General features: G+C 47.8%; 2 long non-coding RNA genes across 3 annotated transcripts in view; one reads left to right on the forward strand and one right to left on the reverse strand.

The window, feature by feature from the left end:
• Positions 1 to 2219, forward strand: part of LOC141272453 (uncharacterized) — a 53798-nt gene extending 51579 nt beyond the window's left edge. Inside the window, exon 3 of the long non-coding RNA XR_012322015.1 lies at positions 433 to 2219. This is a non-coding gene — a long non-coding RNA (uncharacterized lncRNA). The remainder of the gene's footprint in view (positions 1 to 432) is intronic.
• LOC141272452 (uncharacterized) lies at positions 263 to 21386 on the reverse strand. Of its 2 annotated transcripts, none has more exons than XR_012322014.1 (4): positions 21133 to 21386; positions 20342 to 20486; positions 19723 to 19779; positions 263 to 1205 (listed from the first exon to the last, which is right to left on the reverse strand). It is a non-coding gene; the product is annotated as an uncharacterized lncRNA (long non-coding RNA). The 2 variants fall into 2 exon arrangements; XR_012322013.1 differs by having other exon boundaries at positions 19723 to 19944.
• Between the last annotated feature and the right edge of the window lie 809 nt (positions 21387 to 22195).

Genomic DNA, 22195 nt, shown 5'->3' on the forward strand with positions numbered 1-22195 from the left:
CATGGTATTGGAGGGAGGACCCCACATGTTTCGCCACCTCTTGGCGTGGCTTCATCAGGGGAGAAGATGAATGCAAATAGTGAAGCATCGTTCTATATATATATATATAGATAGAACGATGCTTCACTATTTGCATTCATCTTCTCCCCTGATGAAGCCACGCCAAGAGGTGGCGAAACATGTGGGGTCCTCCCTCCAATACCATGCTGTGGACAGGTTCCAAACAAGAGCCTTTCTGTTTCCCTCACCTGTATTTGGACATGGCTAATTATAGATAGATTATTTATCCAGTCTATGCACAACGGCTTCAGGAAGTGCGCACGGCGCTTGTGCATCCAAGGGCACAGAACACCAGACCTCATCATGGAGAGTTAGCTATAGCACATACGAGTGTGGCCCAAGCCTCAATATAACATTTCTTTTCTTTCACAGGGAATGAGCGGTATGACGATTCGGCTCGCATCCAACAGCATGGAGCACCAAGCCTCGTTATGAGACACCAATGATGGCACGTGCGCAAGAGACCTGAGACTCAATATAAGACATCTATTAGAGCGCATGCGCGATTCGGCATGGTGCCTGCGCTTTTGATATACAGTTCTCCCTTGTTGTTACGGTAACTATTTCTGCTCACAGCGCATGCGCAGTGCGGAAGATTATCATGGTTGCATCACAAAGTTAGCAAATCTAATATGCGTTCATATGGAGGATAGTGAGACTTTACATTCAATTCTCATGAGCATAATCCATACAGTTATTTGCGAAAGCAGATACACATATTGCATAAACCTTAGTATTCAATGTGCAAGCTTTCGCCACATGATTTAAGAGAGCAGAGACTATTCATGACAAGGTTATGTATACATTATACATGCACATATGCGTTGTTCTAATTAGTAATCTAATATAATAATATAATATAATAATATAATCTAATTAGAACAACTTGTTCTAATTCAAGGCACAAAATGAAGAGTCTACATGATCACTCAATTTGGGTGTGTGTCTCTTGAGTGAACATATCACCATATACAGTGCATTAGCCCACAATATGGCCATAGATTAGAGCTGAAACACATTGGAGGAAGTGGCAGAATTGTACTAAGAAAAGGAAGAAGACATATTACGCAAAATATATAATATGAATGGAAATTATCCGCAGTGACATAAGACACCTGAGGCGATGTATAAAACGTGATTTCAGCCTGTGAAAAAAGCAGAAGAAAAGAAGAATATTAATAAATAAAAAAATAAGAAATAATGAGAATTTTTTTTTATAAAACCAAGCAAAAAGTAACGTTTCATTTTGATTCTCGCCTGAGTAATTCATCAGTCAGGCGTCCATCTCTCACGGTCAAGTCTAGTTTCTCCATAACACATAATTGTTTGGGGGATCCATTATGGCAATCCAAAAAATGATTAGCTATCATTGTGATGGGCTTCTATATATTTTTCGTATTATTGGTGATCCCGATCATTTGTATACACACTTCTTTTCTCTTTTCTTCCTGTTGCTGCTGAGAGCTCACTACCTAGTACAAGGGGCTACTGACAGTCAGGGTGGGTAGGTGGAGATTAGGTTTAGCTTATGCAAACACTGGACTCATGAGCTCTCACACTCTGTTTTTAATGCCATTCTGCTGTGGATTTTTAAAGTAAGTACACCAGCCTTATCAGGTTTAAAATATCTATCTATCTATGTATGTGTTCTGGTATGCAGCTTGTATTGTGAATCTTGGTAACTACAGATGACATTTTCAATATCCAGAGGTCAGGATTTTTAGACAGTTATAAAATTAATATTAAACTGAAGAATGCAAAGCATAATTAGATGAGATAATCAGAATCCCTAACCTATAGGAACTCGTCAGCCCTGATTTTGGAATGAGAAAACCCCTTATATTCTCAGTTGTTCTGCTGCTCACATTATATGTCCATTAACTTTTATGCATTTAAAATAATGTACAACGTTGTAATCTTAAAACAATTTCTATTTTCCCGGAATCACTTGTAGCATTTGCATTGTTATCTACAGAACAAATAATAAATGTAGAGGCTTCTTTTGCAGTTTTGTAATAGACAAGCCTGTCTGTCATACATTATACAGGAGATTGAATGCAGGACTATATTCTTCTGCCAGAAATCATTTATATTGTGGTGATATTTTCATCTTTTAACAGCGTCACTTATGTATGCGGCATTGTCAGTTCTCACCTTATGCCAGTTTCTTCTTTAATGAAGGGAGTTATCTGCATTTTAAAAAATGCCTATAAAGCTTTATAATGCTATTATTAAAATAAGACAAATCAATTCCTTTCTGGTTGTTTTGACTTTTTTTTCGGTACTTGATTCTCCTAGGGTGCACCACTTGGAATTTAATCAGCCGTGACTTGCAGTATCCAGTTTGCCATTCCTAGGCTATCCCACCTTGTGCTGCCCACACCCGGTACACCTCCATCCTACTGAATGTACCATGAATGCACTATGAGCATCAGTGCTTAAGTCAGTTTATTTACTTCTGACAACTCATATATTGGGGGAGGAAATAAGTCCAGCTCAAACCATGTGCATAATGTAAGACATATGACACATTACTTCACCGGAAGAAAACACTAAGTCAGGCGGCCATAATTGCAATCTGTGGGTAAGTGAATAAATTAAATAGAGTGAACATTACGAAGTTCTAAACTGAGTTCCACTGGTACATCAAGAGATGATCAACCGACGTTGCTCATATTCTGGGGCACAGATTTCTTTTGTAAGGTTCACTGGCATACCTTGTAAGAGGAAGTTCTGGAACCACATTGTCATTGTCACAAGTCAGAAGCTCCAGACCAACACAGGACACACTGCCATAGCAAACTTCCTAAGGATGAAAGGGTTTTCAGTCTCATTGCGTGTAGACATGGGTGAGGTAGAACCAGGTCTGCAGGCCAAACCCAGGGAGTTGTTAAGTCATTTGGAAAATGGTCGAAGATGCGGGGCACCAAGCAGTGTGAGCTTGAAAAGTAGATTTAAAAAGCATAAAGACTTGCATGTCATGAGGGTCATTGTAAAGCAGTTGACTCTTAAGGACTCCGATCCATCGGACAGGTCAGTAGCTTCAAGCCATGGGATGGGAGGCTCTCAAATTTCTTTATTCCAGGATTCCCACAACGGTTTTAATAAGCCGGTGTAACACACAAATGACATCTTGCCAGCTAGGCTATTACAAAGCCACGTTGGGAATCCCGGAAGGTAAGAAATTCGCAGAGCCCCCTGTCCAACAGTCACAGAGCACCCACCTGGTGGACGGACCGGAGCCCCAGGAATCGATCCGCCCAACTCTAATTAGTATGTGTTTGTGGTGTGGGAGGGAACCCAAGCAAATGATGAACCTGCAGGAATATTTAAGATTCAAACTCAGGATCAGTGGTAAAAACTTAGCATCCACAAATACAGTTTAGCATGGCGGAGAACATTTGAAGAACTATGGCACCAAGTGCTGCCTGTTCAACACAAGAATTGAAGGTTTGTCTCAATGTCTCAGTCCGTTTTTAACCTGGAACCAGAATAAGCTGAACACCGGTAGAAATGCAGCTGGCCGTACATTGCCCCTACAGTAGCTTCGACAGGAGAAATGTTCTATTAGATGCAGGCAATTCCAATGAACAAGCGCCTATGTAATAAACAAATAAGTTGAATTTGTCAGAACTACTCTTTTTTAGCATCGCTCGCATAGTCTCAAAAAGGAAGAGACTGACATTCATATGCCCTATGGAATAGAGCTGTCTGCATGAAACAATCCATATAAAGGTAGCATTAACTCGGTAAAAGAAAAAAAAGTAAGCACATTTTTATTTTAAGGGATGTAAATAAATGAAATAAATAAGTGTATTTTCCAAGATGAAAAGTGAACAATCCAGAACTTGGCACATTAGGAGAGACTGTGATTAGGACCAGTCCCAAAAGAAAACACTGAAAGAATGAACCGTACTAACTCTTACAGGAAACGAAGAAATTGACATAGATTCAAAACAGCTGCATTTGTCAGGTTGGAAACAAGTCAAGTATCATACACAGGAGCATTATAATCATGCATATTTCATAGAGATGCTACACAATCCCGGAATTTACAATACTAAAAATTTAACCCCAACTTCCATTGAAAGGAAATCTGTCATTGGAGTCAACCCTCCTAAGCTGTCTATATGGGCATGTAGGCCATAGGAAGCTGAATAACATGATACCTTGATATCTGCGATTCGATGTCTTATCCCCGAGAAATCCATGTTGTTCTTGTATGGAAATGAGCTGTTCCAGGCTATGAGACGGACACTGATCTGCATGAGAATCTGCCTCCAGAGCTTATATTAAATGAAAGGGGACATTACCAATGTGAGACATGTAACTAACACAGAACAGTAGAACTTAACTTTGTCTCATAACAAACACATTAGCAGCTGCAGCTCTCACAGCTCTGCTGTATTGCAACCCTGTCTGCCTGTTAGATTGAAGCTGGAGCTGAGAGGAACCTGCAGATGTGTCAGGTATAATCACACACAGCTCTGCTGTTATGCTTTGGACTGGATTGTAGGTTTTACTTTTGCAACAACTAGGGGGAGCAGAGGCTGGTAGCGTAGTCAAAGGAAGCCAGAGGTTGGTACACAGGAGTGGCAGTACAGTATTTATTTATTTTTATTTATTTTACTCACTTATATAGTGCCATTAATCATATAGCGCTTTACAGACATTATGGGCACTGTCCCCATTGAAGCTCACAATCTAAGTTCCCTATCAGTATGTCTTTTGGAGTGTCGGAGGAAACCAGAGAACCTGGAGGAAACCCACGCAAACCCGGGGAGAACATACAAACTCCTTGCAGATGTTGTCCTTGGTGGGATTTGAACCCAGGACCCCAGTGCTGTAAGGCTGCAGTGCTAACCACTGAGCCACCCTGCTGCCCGTATTGGAGGATTAGCAGGTAGCATAGTCAGTAGGGAAGCCAGAGGTCGGCACACAGGAGATAGTAGTATTGTATGAAGCAGCAGATGAGAACACAAGGCTAGGAGGCCAATAATCTCAAAAGTAAGGAAGTGCCAGACCTGGTTTACATAGGGTGTTCAATCAGGAAATCAAAGGATGAAGCCAATCAGGGACAGCACAGGTTGGAGCCACCCAGGAACAACGCAGGTACTGGTATCTGGATTAACAAGGAACTGTCCAGAGAGCTGAATAGCTCAAGTGGAAGAGCTTCTGCTTGGTGCTTAGGAGTCATCTGGTTCTGGTCGTGACATCTGTAGGGAGATCAGTAGAGCAGACGTCCGCAACAAATCTGCAATTGGTGCACCAAGTCTAAGCTTAGACTACTTTGTGAGATAAAGTTAAAGGAATTATCTGTTCTTCAAAATACCTTTTTGAAGGGTGCGTCAGACATAAGGTTCTTCCACTACTGGATGGCTCAGACCTTTGCCATACTTTGCTGGTGAAAATGGTGGCAAATTTCCATTTTACTGTAGTGTCACCACAAGGTAAGTGATGCATGGCTTGTTCCCAATACAAAGGGAACCTGTCAGCAAGATTATACTGCTCTAACTGTAGGCAGTGAGTAGTTGGTGCCATAATTTTTAAACTATGTCTTATGGACAACATTCATGGTCCAAGTACAAACTACAATATCTGTAAAAGCTGTTGGTCTCTTGACCCGAACTGAACAACCTTATTTTTGACTTTGAGGTTGTAAATTGCGGTCTGTACTCAGACCATGAGGGTATGTGCCCACGTAGCGTTTTTCAAGCGGATATGCTGCGGAATTTCCGCAGCGTAAATGCTTGTGAAACGCTATGTTATCCGCCCCCCATGTGATTATGCAAGTTCAATGCCCATGCTGCGGATTTTTCCGAAACATTTTTGCTGCGGGGAAAAATCCGCAGCATGTTCATTAATTTTGCGTTTCCGCAAGCGGAATTGCCTTTGCAGTGCAATAAAAAACGCAAGGAAATTCCACATGTGGAAATCGCGTGATAAACGCGTGCGGAATTCCGCATGCGTTTATCCGGGAGAGGAGATGCAGAAATGAAGCAGAAAATTTCTGCTTCATTTCCGCAGCGTGGGCACATAGCCTAAATGTCTGTTGTGTGACGTTGGCCTTACTCTAAGGCTATGTTCACACACGTTGCGTTTTTTTACCTCAGAAATCTGCTGCAAATCTGCTGCAAACTTTTCTCTGGCAGGAAAATAGCTGCGTCAAAAACGCAGATTTTGCTGCGTTTTTGATGCCTTTTTGCTGCGTTTTTTTCACTGTCCTTCTGTTTCTATTTATGAATGTATATAAAGTTCTGTGGAAAAAAAGAACCCCATTCTATTTTGCCATCAAAAACGCTGAAAAAAATCGCAGAAAAAATGTGGTGCGTTTTTTGCTGCATTTTGGTGTGTTTTTCTGCGTTTTTTCACCACCCATTACTTCCTATGGGTGAAAAAATGCTGAAAAAACGCTGAAAGAAGTGACATGCTCTATTTTCCAAAAACCCAACAAAGGCACAAAAATACGCAGCAAAAAAAAAAAAAAAAAAACAGAGAATGTGAACAGAAAATTCTGGTTTCTCATAGACTTTGCTGGTACTGCAAAACAGAGCTGAAAATTTGCATATAAACCTGCAGCAAAGTACGCTGCAAAACACAACGTGTGTGAACATAGCCTAAGTGTACAGCATTTTAGAGAAATCTTTGTTTTAACCACTAGCCCACTAGCTAACGCTGAAGGCCAGGCACAGCTTATCAATTATACACATGAGGTTTTCCTTCCTGGAGACAGAGAGAGACGTGGTAATCATGGTGAGCTGGGTATGTAAAGTAGAGTGATGGAATATTGTTAAAATATGTCAATGTTATGTAGAAGTGATCAGTGGCGTACCGCCAATGGCGGCAGGCCACGCCACTGCTATCGGCCCGTGACCGGAAGGGGGACCGTGAGCCGGGAGGGCCCCAAACAGCGTGGGAACTAGGAGGATAGGTAAGTATTGGGGGGGGGGGAGGTTGCGGCGGCGGAGGAGCGGAGCACACACAGTAGCCGCTGCTGCAGCTACCTCGTGTGCCTGCTGCTAAAGGGACATGTATATTCCACTCCCATGGGCATGGAGAAGAGGGAATATTCATTCTCTTAAGTAGGGGCAAGGAGGAGCGCTGAGCCGCGGCTCCTGCTGTCAGTGCCCGCTGCTAAAGAGAAAGCATATTCACGCTTCTCCACGCCCATAGTCCCGGCATGGAGAAGCGTGAATGTGCCGGCAGCAGCTCACCTCGGCTTCTGAGAGTGCGCGCTGCTCAGATGCCGACATGAACTGCAGCAGACAGGACTCAGCACTGGAGCAGAGGTGAGGAAGGAAGGTGAGTATAAGTGTTAATTATTTTATGTGTGCAGTGATTGGGGCCATACATAGTAGGATTGGGGAATGAGGAGGCCATGCATACCAGGATTAAGGGATGAGGAAGCCATGCATACCAAGATTGAGGGATAAGGAGGCCACACATACCAGGATTGGGGGGGGGGGATTGGGGAGGCCACACATACCAGGATTGGGGGGGGATTGGGGAGGCCACACATACCAGGATTGGGGGGGATATTGGGGAGCCCACACATACCAGGATTGGGGAGGCCACACATACCAGGATTGGGGGGGATTGTGGAGGCCACACATACCAGGATTGGAGGACTGGGAAAGCTACACATGCCAGGATTGGGGGACTGGGAAGGCCACACATACCAGGATTGGGGGATTGGGGAGGCCACACATACCAGGATTGGGAGACTGGGAAGGCCACACACACCAGGATTGGGGGATTGGGGAGGCCACACATACCAGGATTGGGGGATTGGGGAGGCCACACATACCTGGATTGGGGGACTGGGAAGGCCATACATACCGGGATTGGGGAGGCCACACATATCAGGATTGGGAGACTGGGAAGGCCACACACACCAGGATTGGGGGATTGGGGAGGCCACACATACCAGGATTGGGGGATTGGGGAGGCCACACATACCAGGATTGAGGGATGAGGGGGTGCCACACATACCAGGATGGGGAAATTTACCAATAGCTGCTGCATTTCTCACCCTAGGCTTATACTCAAGTCAATACATTTTCCCAGTTTTTTGTGGTAAAATTAGGGGCCTCAGCTTATACTCAGGTCGACTTATTTAAAATATATGGTATTTTAAAATCAATGTGTGGCACCCTGCTGTTCACAGGTACCACAGGACCCAAAAGGGTGCATGGATGGACTTCCCACAAGAGGCCCTCATTACAAACAAACACCTCCACCCTTCCACCTCATACCACCAGAGAGAGCCCTGATAGGGATATATATATGGAGGGTGGAGCCAGACAGTCAGTTTAGTTTAGTCAGAGAGTGTGCTGCCACTGAGAGCAGTCAAGACGCACGTCTGCAGGTGTATTGAGGGCCCCGAGTGTGGCCGGAGGCAAAGAGGAGAGGAGAAGAGGAGTTGAGGGGGCAGAGGAGCATCATAGGCTCACCCCAAGACACAAACCGGACACCGGGTCCACGCCTACAGGGTCCTTTATACCCAGTAGGGATCACCGGCATACCAGGAGGACTACAAGTCCCCAGTCGACCTGAAGCTAAACCCTTGACAGGACTAGGAACCACGAAGGCCCCGGCGTCCAGGGATAGTGGTTGCCAGAAAAAGGTCCTACTACCAAGCGACAGGTGAAGGAACAGCACGACACAGAAGCTAGGCCCAGTTGCAGGCTGGCTAGGAGCTTAGAGAGAGGGAGACACGGACCAGGAGGCCTTATACCCGCTCACTGGGGAGAAGTCCTGAAGCGCACTCTTCCTACCGAGTACCCTGGACCGTACCCGACATTCGCACCAGTAAAGGTACTGAAGTGAATTCCCTGTCTCTGTCAGTTACTCCTGCTGCGCCATCTCTCCTGCACTGCAAGCCCCAGCATCACCACCACTTGCACCTACACTGCCCCGGGGGCCCGCTCCGCCTGTGGGGAGCAGAAACATCCCAGCTGCCATCCCATCACCCCCCGGAGGTCTGCAGCAGCACCGGTAACCATTACCGGAAACCACAGGTGGCGTCACGAGACAAACTGTACACTAAAAGCCCTTTTTCAAAGAGAGACCCAGAGTACGGGTCCGGGAGCCGACTGCCGTGACCGTCTAAACAAGGTAAAAGGCCCGGGTACCGAGTCCCCTATATTCCCCCTGGGTGACACTGTGGCGCCCCTGAGGGTTCAGTCGCCACACAGGTACTGCACCTCACCCAGAGGTGTGGTGTCTCCTTCTCTCAGGTAAGGAGGGAGTGCTGCCCGGAACCCCAACACCCGCATTCAACACTACACTACTCCAGGCCAGCTGGAAGGGCAAGATGCACTGTGTCTCCTGCTGAGCCCTGTCCCTGGCTGGAGTGGGGGGAACCAAAGTGAGGGAGAACCAGTAGTGGGTGTGGGTGGAGGACGTAGAGTAGGGGAGCACCATTGTAGGAGGAATATAAGGGAAGCCATCTTAGGGTGGCAGAGAAGTGAGTGAGGACAGTCAGTCAGTGAGTAGTAAGGGGAGCAGAGTCTCTTCAGGAGCTCTGCTCCACAAGTGGGGCCTAGTGATAGAGGCCCAGGAGGGGAGCAGAGGAGAAAGGCTCCGTTTTACAGAAGGGATCCCAGGGGGTACGGTGAGTGCAGGACGGCACCCGTACGTCCCGAATCTGCCAGGTGTCAGAGGGATCAGGCCGCAAGAAGGGGACCGGCCCCTGGACCAGTCGTGTTACTCCAGGTCTCGGCTGGAAAAACCGAAGGCTTTTGCACTTCCATGGTGTAGTTGCCACAGTCTCACCCTAGTCACCGTGAAGGGCATCAAGTAGGTCCGGGAACTCCAGGTTGCCCAGAGGGACTTCAGAGCACCCGATCGGGACTTAGCGTGGGGAAGCACAGGGCAGGAGGGAGAAGACCCAGCATGAGAAGTCGGTCTAGTAAGGAACATAAAGAACGCGGGGTTCCGTCAAGCACTCCTGATATATCTGAGAAAGTGCTGAACCCCTGGTCTGGTAGACGCAGTGCGACACGGAGGCGGACACCCGTACAGTGTACTGAGAACCTTGAACAAGAACTGTGAGTAAAACTCGGATGACTGCACTCCACTGCCTCCGTCAGTTATTTCAGCTGCGCCATCCCGACTGCACTACAAGCCCCAGCATCACCACCCACCGTCGCACTCTACACTGCCCTGAGGCCCACTCCACCTGTGGGGAGCTGTTCCATCCTAGCTGCCTATCAACTGCCTCAGAGGTCTGCAGCAGCGCTGGTACAAATTACCAGAAACCACAGGTGGCGTCACGATCAAACTACAAATTCCATATAAACTATCCCCTTTTTTGTTGACCGCCCTGGACCACGGACCGGGCCAGCCACTGTGATATATCCCTTCCCCAGCATCTGTAGGCCCGGCTGCCGAGTACCCCATGGCCCTGGGGGCACGTCAACACATCTCTCTTTCCTGGCGTCACAAACAGGATTTCGTGCCCGTTGCCACCGGGTACTGTGTGCCGTATTTGAACTGTGTTTTAACTGTGGTGAACATCACCGCCATTACCGCGTCGCCGCGCGGGAAGAAGAGGGGCGTAACCGTGGGAACCAGAGAGGCGTGACCATAGGAAGCGCGCAAAGCTCAAGCCCCGTCTCACGCTCTGACGCAGCACCAGGAAGCGTCAGGTCCTGGAAGGAGACCGTCGTCTGCGGAGCTGCGGCCTACCCGATTAAAGTAAAGGAGGTAGGCTACGGTTCACTAGGGGGGCGCAACCATGGCCGACGACCAGCAAAACGCCGGAGCACCAGTTAACGCTCCTGATGCTCAGGCTGGAGTGGCCGCCCCACTAGCAGGGGTCGTGACTCCGTTGATACCCATGGCCCTGCCGTATATCCCTGGGGCAAAATGGCTTCCCCAGTATGACGGCAAACCAGACACCTTGTCTGGATTCAAAAGGAAAATATGCGGTGTACTGGATATGTACTCAATGACAGGTAAACAGAGAGCCGCTGTTGTGCTGGGACAATTGGCTGGTGCAGCAGAGCGGGAAGTTGAAACCTGGCCAGCCGCAGACCAAGAATCAGTATCCATTATTTTTAAGAGACTGCAAACTGTGTTTGAAAACCGCACTGAGACAGATCTCCGGATGAGGTTCTACCACTGTACCCAGAAACCTGAGGACAGTATCCGGGACTATGCCTGGTACTTACAGGAAGCCCTGCGGGCCCTGAACAAGGTTAGTCCAGCCAGTATACATGGTGAGGACAAAATGCTGACAGAACAATTCATCTGGGCGTTGAGGTCCCAGGAGGAGAGCAGAACCGTACGGTGGTGGGCCTTTGATCATCCAAATGCCACCTTTGACGCCCTGAAGGACATGGCTATTAAGGGTCTGCAGCCCCTGGAAACAACAGATACTGCTATCCAGCGTTACCAGGGTGGGGCCACCCCAGTGCCCGCAGCACCCACTGCTCCTTCATTAACGGCTGAAACAAAAATGCAAACAGTGCCCTCTAGCGAGCTGGACAGCCTGCGCTCTGAAGTCTGTCAGCTAAGTAAAACCCTGACCACTGTCCTGAGCACCCTGCAGCTACAGACGGAGCCCGAGCCGGAAGGAAGGATCCTACTCGCCGACAGTCCTGAGGATGTCCCCTGGATGAGGAGAAGGAGGAGAACAACGCCACCCCGTAGGAGGACAATGCCACCCCGTGGGAGGATCAACGACCAACGTCGCCCTCCAGGAGACTTCATCTGCTACCGTTGCCACAAGGCAGGCCACACCGCGGGGGACTGTACTTTAAATGGGAAAACCCTGGGGCCAAGGGCCGACACCCAGGAGTAAATCAACCAGGCCCATCAAGCTGGTACGACCGGTTTGTAGGAGGAAGGCCTTTCTTGTCCATCGTGCTGGACGGCATAGCAACACCTGCATTACTGGACACCGGCTCACAGGTAACCATCATACCTGATGTCCTCTACAAAAGGTACTGGTCCATAGATGAACTCCACCCCCCAACCCCGAACCTCTCTGCGTATGCCTCTAGCGGCCTTCCTCTTAACCTAGTAGGGGTTAAGGACGTGACAGTGAAGGTGGGGAGAGTGGAACTAAAGGACCAAGGACTAATTGTCATAGAATCTAATCCTGGTGATACCAATCCGCATATGATACTTGGTACAAATATTGTTGGTAACTGTTTGGGAGAAGTGTTGTTTTTACTCCAACAGATTGCTGACACTGCCAAACCAGGGCAGAGGAAGGTGCTCCAGAAAGAAATTCGAGCCCTCCTGTACCAGCAACAGGTAAAGCTAACAGGTGGTGAGATTGGTAATGTACGGGTGACAGACCCGATACCCATTGTGATTCCCCCAATGAGTGAGTTGCTGATTTGGTGTAGGGCAGCAATAGGTCTCAAGGGACAGAACTACCAGGCGGTAGTGGAGCCCACTAGCTCAGAGCACAGACCTACACTCCTAACTGCTAGAGGGGTAGTTGATGTACGCAATGGAAGGGTACCGGTACGTCTCCTAAATTGTGGGGAGGAGGAAGTTAAATTGCCAAGATACGCCACTGTTGCCAGATTGTATACTGTGAATAATGATGCCATACACACAGTGGAATCCTTGACCCCACCAGATACAGTGGAGGACAATGACTCCGAAGCTCAGCTGGGAGATTGGTGTCAACAGTTCCATGTTGGGACTGACACCACAAATGTCCATCAGAAACACTGTGTTTACAGGGTGGTTCAGGAATATGAACAAGTGTTTAGTAAGCACCCACTTGACTTTGGAAGGATTAAAGGGGTACAACACCACATACCCACCGGTAATCATCCACCCATTAAGGAGCGTTACAGACCCATACCACCAGCACATTACCAAAAAGCCAAGGAAATGTTGCATGACATGAAGAAGGCAGAGGTAGTAAGGGATAGCTGTAGTCCCTGGGCAGCTCCCCTGGTCCTGGTCAGAAAGAAAGACGGTAGCTTGAGGATGTGTGTAGATTACGAACAAATTAATCGAATAACACATAAAGATGCATACCCTTTGCCCCGTATAGAGGAATCCCTGGCTGCACTAAAATCTGCCAATTACTTCTCTACGTTGTATCTCACTTGCGGGTACTGGCAAGTCTCTGTTGCTGAGGAAGACCGGGAGAAGACAGCCTTCACCACCCCGATGGGACTGTGCGAATTCAACAGCATGCCGTTTGGACTCTACAACGCACCCGGAACGTTCCAGAGGTTGATGGAGTGTTGCGTGGGACATCGGAACTTTGAGACAGTGCTGCTGTACCTGGATGACGTTATCGTGTACTCGAGGACGTATGAAGACCATCTGAAGCACCTGGCGGAGGTATTTGAAGCATTGTCCCGGTTTGGGATGAAACTAAAACCTTCTAAATGCTACTTGCTCAAGCAGAAGGTTCAGTACCTGGGACACGTAGTCAGCTCAGAGGGAGTAGCACCAGACTCGGAGAAGGTCACTGCCATCCAGAAGTGGCCTGAACCAAGAGACATCAAAGAAGTACGGCAATTCCAGGGACAGGTCGGGTACTACAGGAGGTTCATAAAGGACTATACCAAAAAGGCAGCACCTCTACAAGATCTCCCGGTAGGACAGTCCAAAAGAGGAAAAAGTCCCCCGTTCCAGTGGGGCAAAGTGCAGGCTGAATCCTTTGCAGTAATGAAGGAAGTCCTAACCAGTGAAGAAATCCTGGCTTACCCTGACTACAGCCAGCCTTTCCTGTTGTACACCGATACCAGCAACGAGGGACTGGGAGCTGTGTTGTCCCAGAAGCAAAATGGCAGAGAAAAAGTAATTGCGTATGCCAGTAGGAAGCTTCGCCCTACTGAGAGGAACCCGGAGAATTACAGTTCCTTCAAGCTGGAGTTCCTGGCCTTGGTCTGGGCTATCACTGAAAGATTCAAGCATTACCTAGCCTCGACTAAATTCACGGCCTTTACCGACAATAATCCCTTGACACACCTGGAGACAGCCAGGTTGGGAGCTATGGAACAGCGTTGGGTGGCCAGACTGTCGAATTATCAGTTCACAATCAAGTACCGGGCAGGTCACAAGAATACCAATGCTGATGCCTTGTCAAGGATGCCCCACCAGTCAGACACCGAGGATGAAGTGGATGACCTAGAAGAAGTTGAATTACCTGCCTTCCACAGAAGCGGAGTGGTCCACGAGCAACACGCCTCCAGAAGATGTCATGGTAGGATACCAAACCCTCTACCTCATCACAGCTGGAAGGAGACCCAGGGCAGTGACCCGGTTGTCAGCCTCATCAAAAGACTGATAACCCAAGAAGGTTCTCACCTGGAGAAGGATCCTCCTCCACAAGCCAAACACCTGTGGAATGAGAGAAGCCGGCTGTTCATCTACAGAGAGAAGCTGTGCAGAAGGTATGTCAACCCCAAGACCCACGAAATGGTGTGGCAGATTGTTGTACCCAGGAGAGATATCCAGATGATGTTGGAGGCCTACCACGACCAAGCAGTTCACTTTGGCTGGAAGAAGCTGGAAACCCTGCTGAAGGACCGGTTCTATTGGGTTGGAATGCGGAGCTCCATAGAAAGGTGGTGCCGGAATTGTGGGCCCTGTAGCCTTAGAAGAAAAGCACCCTTGCAGTCCATCAAAACAACCCAACCCCTGGAGATTGTCGCTCTGGATCACGTCAATCTGTCACCCAGCAGATCAGGCTACTCCTATGCCCTGACCATGGTGGATCACTATTCCCGGTTCCTGGTGGTAGCCCCTGTCAAGGACCTGACAGCAGAAACTGCAGCAAGAACGTTCCAAGCCTACTTCTGCAGACCCCATGGATATCCAGAAAAGGTGCTCACAGATCAAGGCACTGCTTTCAAAGCTGAGCTATTCAATTAATTCTGTCACCTGTATGGATGCAAGAAGATCCGGACTACGCCATATCATCCGCAGACCAACGGTATATGCGAGAAAATGAACAACATCGTTATAGACCTGTTGAAAACCCTACCCTTGTGAGAAAGGAACCAGTGGCCAGAAAAGCTACCTGACCTAGTGGACCTGTATAACCACATACCCGTGAGCTCTACAAATTGTACCCCAGCGTACCTCATGAGAGCAAGACCTGGAAAATTGCCCATGGACCTGGAACTCGGAGTGGTAGAACCTGCTGCAGATACGTCCACTGAAGATTCGGACACAAGTCGGCAAGAGCAGTACAGGAAGGTACAGGCCTGTGTCGAAGACAGTCTAAACAAGGTGAGGGAAAGACAGGAAGAGCAGTACAATAAACATGCACCAGCAGAACCCTTGACACCTGGAGAGATAGTGCTAAAGCGGAAAAGAAGAGGTCACAAGCTCGATGACCAGTGGGAAAGAGAGCCCTACACTGTGCTAAACTCCAGATTTGACAACAGTAAAACCTGCCTGATTAGTAAAGATGGAGGTAAGACAACCGCAACAGTCTCAAGAGACCACTTGAAGGTGTGCCCAGGTCTACTGAAGACAACGGAGGAAGAAGTACCTCCTATAGCACCGGAATAACCCAAGGAAGATGTGCTTCACACAGTTCTAGGAGATTTCCCTGCGGACTGGCCTCAACTTGATGGAGCAGTTATTATACCAGTAATACACTTCTATCAACCACAAGAAGAACCTGTGGGCGCCCTAGAGGAACCTGCTCAGGAACAGGAAGAGTCCCCAGTAAGAGGAGGATCACCCGTTGAAGCAGAGCCTGGAGGCCCAGTAATCAGTGCACTTGCCAGTCCCATAGAGAGATTGAGGCAGTTTTATAATCTACCAGCACGTACACCTGATAGGTTAACAGAGAGTGCATGCACAGACACCAGTATCACCCCAGTGCTACGAAGGTCCACACGCAGCACACAAGGACAAATCCCTGCCAGGTTTAGGGAATAAGCACGAAGTGCCTACATTATAAATAGTTACCCAGTGGGGTATTGTCTATTGTTTATTGTGTAAACTGATATTAATGTGTGCATTTAGTTACCCGTAAGTGTAGCAGAGACGAGAGAGCTTGTAAGGGAACTCTTACATGATGTCTCAAAGATGGAGAGAGACTGCCATCTGCTGGGCAAACACAGTCAAGCGGAGCAAAGATATGCAAGGGAAGTTGAAGGGAGGGCAGATTTAGACGCTGGACCCGATCAGGTGACTTCCAGGAAGGAGTTCCGGGAGATAAGAGGCCAGCGCGCCAAACCTGAGGAGTCTTTGGCGCCAAGCAGCAGAAAGGAGCAGACGTGTGACAGGCCTAAGCCAGAGGCCTGTGAGGTGCCACAGTCGGGCACCGGTAGAAGAGCTCCAGATCCCTCACAGATGTAACCCGAGTGCTGTGCCTGCTGAGGAGACTCGGAACCTGCTTGCGGTGCTGAGTGAGTTCGCGGAACCCGACGTCGCCCGCCGACAGACGAGGTCTGGACCCCCCCTACCCAAGGCTCGAGAGATTGCCTCCAATGGCCAAGCAGAGAGGACTTGAGAGACGGCTGCCCCAGGAAAGTCACGCCAGCGAAAGCAGAGGAGCTGCATACGTGAACAGGGCCGTCACTTCTACTGTTCACTCACGGTACCGGGGCCAATTGGGTTTAGGTACTCAGGTTGGGAGGGGAACGGTTGGGGTTAAAGAACTTCAACGTGATCTAATTGAATTTGTCCGGAAAAGACTTTCGGCCTAGCGGGAATAACCGGTGACCCCCGCTAGGGCCATATTCACAGTTAAGGAGCTCACGTGGTGTCTCCCATTATCGAGAGCACCACATTACCTTGAGAGACTTCGCATTTTGATAATACTTCAAATTACTGTTTATTACCCTTGTTGCAATCCCTTGTTCAGCATACCTGTTATATATATATATATATATATATATAAAATGTTTATATTCAACTCTTACTGTTCTCGCCTTGTGTCTCTGTGCGTTGCATTCCGGCACCTGCATTACATAAGGGTACAAAGACTTGTAGGCTGAGGACTGTGAGCAGCCAAAAACTGTCCCTGTAAGTAGTTGCACTCATCAAAAGTGCCCCCTTATTTGACCACTGAACAAAAACCCGTTTGGCGTGGCCGAAGACGTGGTCCAGCACCTGGATCACTTATGCCCTGTAGCCACGCCCAGGGCCTACGTTGAGGGTTTTCAGGCGGGTCCCTCATGTTACTCATTTTTACGCTTTCTTCGGTGAAATGGACACCGGGTTACGGGACTTACTGTAACTTTATTATTGTTATTGTTGTAACTTGTTACAAAATGCTTCAGTCCAGGAGTACTGAATTGTACTAGGGGGGAATGTGGCACCCTGCTGTTCACAGGTACCACAGGACCCAAAAGGGTGCATGGATGGACTTCTCCACAAGAGGCCCTCATTACAAACAAACGCCTCCACCCTTCCACCTCATACCACCAGAGGGAGCCCTGATAGAGATATATATATGGAGGGTGGAGCCAGGCAGTCAGTTTAGTTTAGTCAGAGAGTGTGCTGCCACTGAGAGCAGTGAAGACGCAGCACGTCTGCAGGTGTATTGAGGGCCCCGAGTGTGGCCGGAGGCAAAGAGGAGAGGAGAAGAGGAGTTGAGGGGGCAGAGGAGCATCATAGGCTCACCCCAAGACACAAACCGGACACCAGGTCCGCGCCTACAGGGTCCTTTATACCCAGTAGGGATCACCAGCATACCAGGAGGACTACAAGACCCCGGTCGACCTGAAGCTAAACCCCTGACAGGACTAGGAACCATGAAGACCACGGCGTCCAGGGATAGTGGCTGCCAGAAAAAGGTCCTACTACCAAGCGACAGGTGAAGGAACAGCACGACACAGAAGCTAGGCCCAGTTGCAGGCTGGCCAGGAGCTTAGAGAGAGGGAGACACGGACCAGGAGGCCTTATACCCGCTCACTGGGGAGAAGTCCTGAAGTGCACCCTTCCTACCGAGTACCCTGGACCATACCTGACATCCGCACCAGTAAAGGTACTGAAGTGAATCCCCTGTCTCTGTCAGTTACTCCTGCTGCACCATCTCTCCTGCACTGCAAGCCCCAGCATCACCACCATTTGCACCTACACTGCCCCGGGGGCCCGCTCCGCCTGTGGGAAGCAGAAACATCCCAGCTGCCATCCTATCACCCGCCGGAGGTCTGCAGCAGCACCAGTAACCATTACCGGAAACCACAGGTGGCGTCACGAGACAAACTGTACACTAAAAGCCCTTTTTCAAAGAGAGACCCAGAGTACGGGCCCGGGAGCCGACTGACGTGACCTCCTAAAACAAGGTAAAAGGCCCAGGTACCGAGTCCCCTATATTCCCCCTGGGTGACACAAGTGCGTACGTGGTGCCCATAATACTGCAGGACTGTGGGGGCATTATACTATATGGGGGCTGCATTTTACCCTATGGGGTGTGTAATATACTGTATGGAGGACTATGGGAAGTGCATTATATTCTATGGAGGACTATGGGAAGTTCATTATACTATATGGAGGATTATGGGGGGTGCATTATACTATATGGAGGAATATCGGTGGTGTATTATACTCTATGGAAGGCTGTGGAGCTATTATAATATTTTGAGGGCTATGTCGGGGGCCATTATACTGTTTGAAAGCAATTATACAGTGTGAAGGGTTGTGTGGGGTCAATTATACTGCTTGGAGGACTCGTGCGGGCCATTATACTGTATGTAGGCACATTATAGTGTAAGGAGAGCTTTGGGGGTCACAGTTGGGGGATCATACTGTGTTGGGGTCACCATACTTTGCCTTGGGAGTTGAAGTTGGGTACAATAGGGTCATTATACTGTGTATGTGGAGGATAATGTGGAGGAATGCACCATGGGGGTATCATACTGTGTTTGGGGTGCACTTTTGTTGGAATCACACTTTATGGGGCAATGAAAGAGGAATCTAGGACTTCAGCAGGAGGAAAATTACTGTGGCTGCAAAGTTGTGAGATCTGCTCTTCTGTGACCCCGACAAATATTTATTTTTTGTGGGGGGGGGGGGGGCCCAATTAGAACTTCTGCTATGGGGCCCCATGATTCCTATGTACGCCCCTGGAAGTGATGCTTGAATGAAACTACCATTCTTATGTCTGGAACTTGACTTTTCTATCCAGCATGTAACATATGACATACAACATAACTTTGTTGGGACGATCATTTGACTTTACCAGCCGCTGACAGGTTTTTTTTTTTACTTAAAAATTTCATTCCTCTCTTCCAAGTGTCATAATTTTTGTATTTTTCCATCAACTCTGCCATATCCGGACTTGTTTTTGTGGGACAAATTATAGTTTTTTATATCACACTAAAAACGGGAAATATCTTTTATTTTGAGATAGAATTAGGTTATAATTCATTATGTGGTAGAGGACCTGGTGACCTTATCCTGTAGGTTAGTCTGATTGCACAGATACCAAATTTATATAGTTTTCTTATATTTTCCTATTTTGAACAAGTGAAAAACTTACAGAATAAATGTCAATATTTTTTTTTTTACCTAGACCCTCCTAATTTTAATGTGGATACCCTCAAATGAAAGCTGAAAGTCTGAACTTCAACTGCATCTGAATTGTTTTGTTTAAAATTCATTGTGGTAATGTCTAGAACCAAAATTAGAAAAATGTTGTCTCTGTCCAAATATATATGGACCTAACTGTATATATCTGATGTAGTGTAAGTACACTAAAATACTCACCAATGGCCTATTACCGGGTTTCCAGAGCCGCTCCAGTTCTCTTCTGGCCCACGTGACCTGGATGCGTGGAGTGGAAGTTGCTTTCATAAATGTAAGTCGATGTAAGTAATCCTCATTTTGGTTCTCAGAGACATACACTGTACAATAAAGACCGCCCCACTTAGTAAACCCTGTGCAAAGCTGAAGAACAGTCATGTGATCCAGAAGAGGACCGCTGGAAACCTGGCAAGACGGTGATTGGTAATTAGGAAGATTAAGGGCACAGTCAGACAGTCATAAAAATCAGATTGAGATCAGAACACAGTGCATGGACCGGCCAGCGGCTCTCCCGACCCGCAAGTGACAGCTGCATAGAAATACATGAAGCTGTCATGCTCGAGTCGGGAGAGCAGTCAACCAGTCCGTTCACAGAAAAGGACATAAAATTGAAAAAACATCATATAAAAAGGCAGCCTTTTTACCAACACCAGATCACAATACTAATGCACTAAAGCAGGGGTGGAGAATCTTTCTTCTGCCAAGGGCCGTTTGGATATTTATACCATCAGTCGGAGGCCATTCAAAATTATCAACTTAAAAATTATCTTGCTATATTTGGTCAAACAATTTATTAACTCACCCATAATGCGAAGGCTGGAATGGCTTCTCTTTGGTGAGGGCGTGTGATGTTAGGTGATTATGGATGATGTTGCTACTCACAACTGCTTTTCCAGGTTTGCGTCGGTCTGCAGCGCTGTTGACTCGGCTAGCTGAAGTAAGTTGTTCTAAACACAGATGCATATGTCAATGCATGTCTTCAACACCGAGACTGATGTATATATGTAAAGTGTTACGGGGCAGTAGCCGTGGGTGAGGTACTCATCTCTTGCGGCCCGGAACGTTACATGAAAGCTGGGGTTCCTGGCTGGGTGTGTGGTCTTGTGCTGTGAGGCCGCATGTAACCGATGACGCTGGTTTGCCAGGACCAGACGTAAACCAGTTCATGAAAGGAGACCACCAGTTCTTTACAAACTAAGTTTACTAAACAGACATTGCTTGGCAACTATGTACACAGGATAGCGGGTACACAACTTCTCGCACGTTACTTCATTAACACAGAGCATCTCATCACACAGTCTCATCATTTCATTGGCCTCACACATTCCTGCCTCCACTGGTCTCATTTCCTTCACCACCACCCAGCTTAGCACCACAGTGCAGTTCGTGAAAATGATTTCTTCTTCCCATAGTTCTGCATCTGATTCTCCTCATAGAGAAGAAGGTTTGCCAATATGGCCGGACTCAGCTTCAAGCATTCTGACTCTTAGGAAACTCCCGCCTGGTGCACTCACTTCATCTCACAATCTATTCCCTCCTCGCCCGTTACCTTTAAGAGCTGTAAGCTACTCAGGGCTGTGCTGCTAGGCTTACCTTCTCTGGACCCTTCTCACTTCGTCATTCTGCTCTCTGGTCAGTCCTCTGAGCTGGCACTCTCCTTCTCTCTGCGTCTCGGAAAATCTCTCTCTGTCTTGGTCTGTTTCTCAGGATCTCACTATCTCTGTCCCAATGTCCATTCTCTTTTGCCACAGAACACCCACTGCATGTGGCCCTGCTGAGCACTCAGACAAAACGTCTGTGTAAGTAGGTTACTGGGATGCAACAGGCAGACAAGGACAAGGCGGAAGTAACCAACTTAACTATTTATTTTCTTGACACAAATATATGGAGAGAATAGTTTTGTACGAAGCAAACTATTCATTTACAGGATATTAATAGTATGCAATATTAGCATAGCTGACAAACACACAATAACACTTGCAGCAGGAATCTTCTGCACTAACTACTTCAAAGTAGGTGTGATGTTCACTACACTAAGAATGCCACTAAAATGTTTCTCCAACATGGTTCATTTAAATTCAGGCTCTAATGGGGATTACTGGTATTTCCTGCTAGGTCGCAAGTGCTTCTAACAAAGTTAAGTAATACTCTATGGGCCCTCCTCACACTGGCCGGCCAAATCCCATCTGCTGCATAGCCCCAGACCGAACTCTGTACCATACGTCAGTGTTTCTAAGTAACGACCCGGTTCACTCGCGCCTCCAGATCACTGCAACGGACATCTGCTTCCAGATTGGGGTCCACCACCGGTTTTTGGTGCTTGACCTGCTGTGGTCGTTTATTGGGCCAGGATGAGGGCTGGGCCTCGAATCTTGACCTGTGTAGTTTGGTTCACTGGCCTTGACTGGCAACGGTCTAGGCCTCAGGTCTTGACTGGCATAGTCTGGTTTACGGGTCTTGACTGGTGACATCTGTACCCTGCTCACTTTCTCATGAAGCCCCTCTGGTCTAGGCCTCCAATCATGTACCGGTGACTTGGCCGAGGCGCCCCTGTCAGCACATACATACATACATACCCTGCTGGTTCCACTTTTTGGCGCCAAATCTGCTTCTGCCTTGTCACTCCGGCCTGCAACTGATGCCTTTAGAAAAGTGA

The sequence above is a fragment of the Phyllobates terribilis genome, unplaced genomic scaffold (assembly GCF_046119375.1).
Source record: "Phyllobates terribilis strain yellow unplaced genomic scaffold, ASM4611937v1 Scaffold_5__5_contigs__length_657084704, whole genome shotgun sequence".
Classification (NCBI taxonomy): Eukaryota; Metazoa; Chordata; class Amphibia; order Anura; family Dendrobatidae; genus Phyllobates; species Phyllobates terribilis.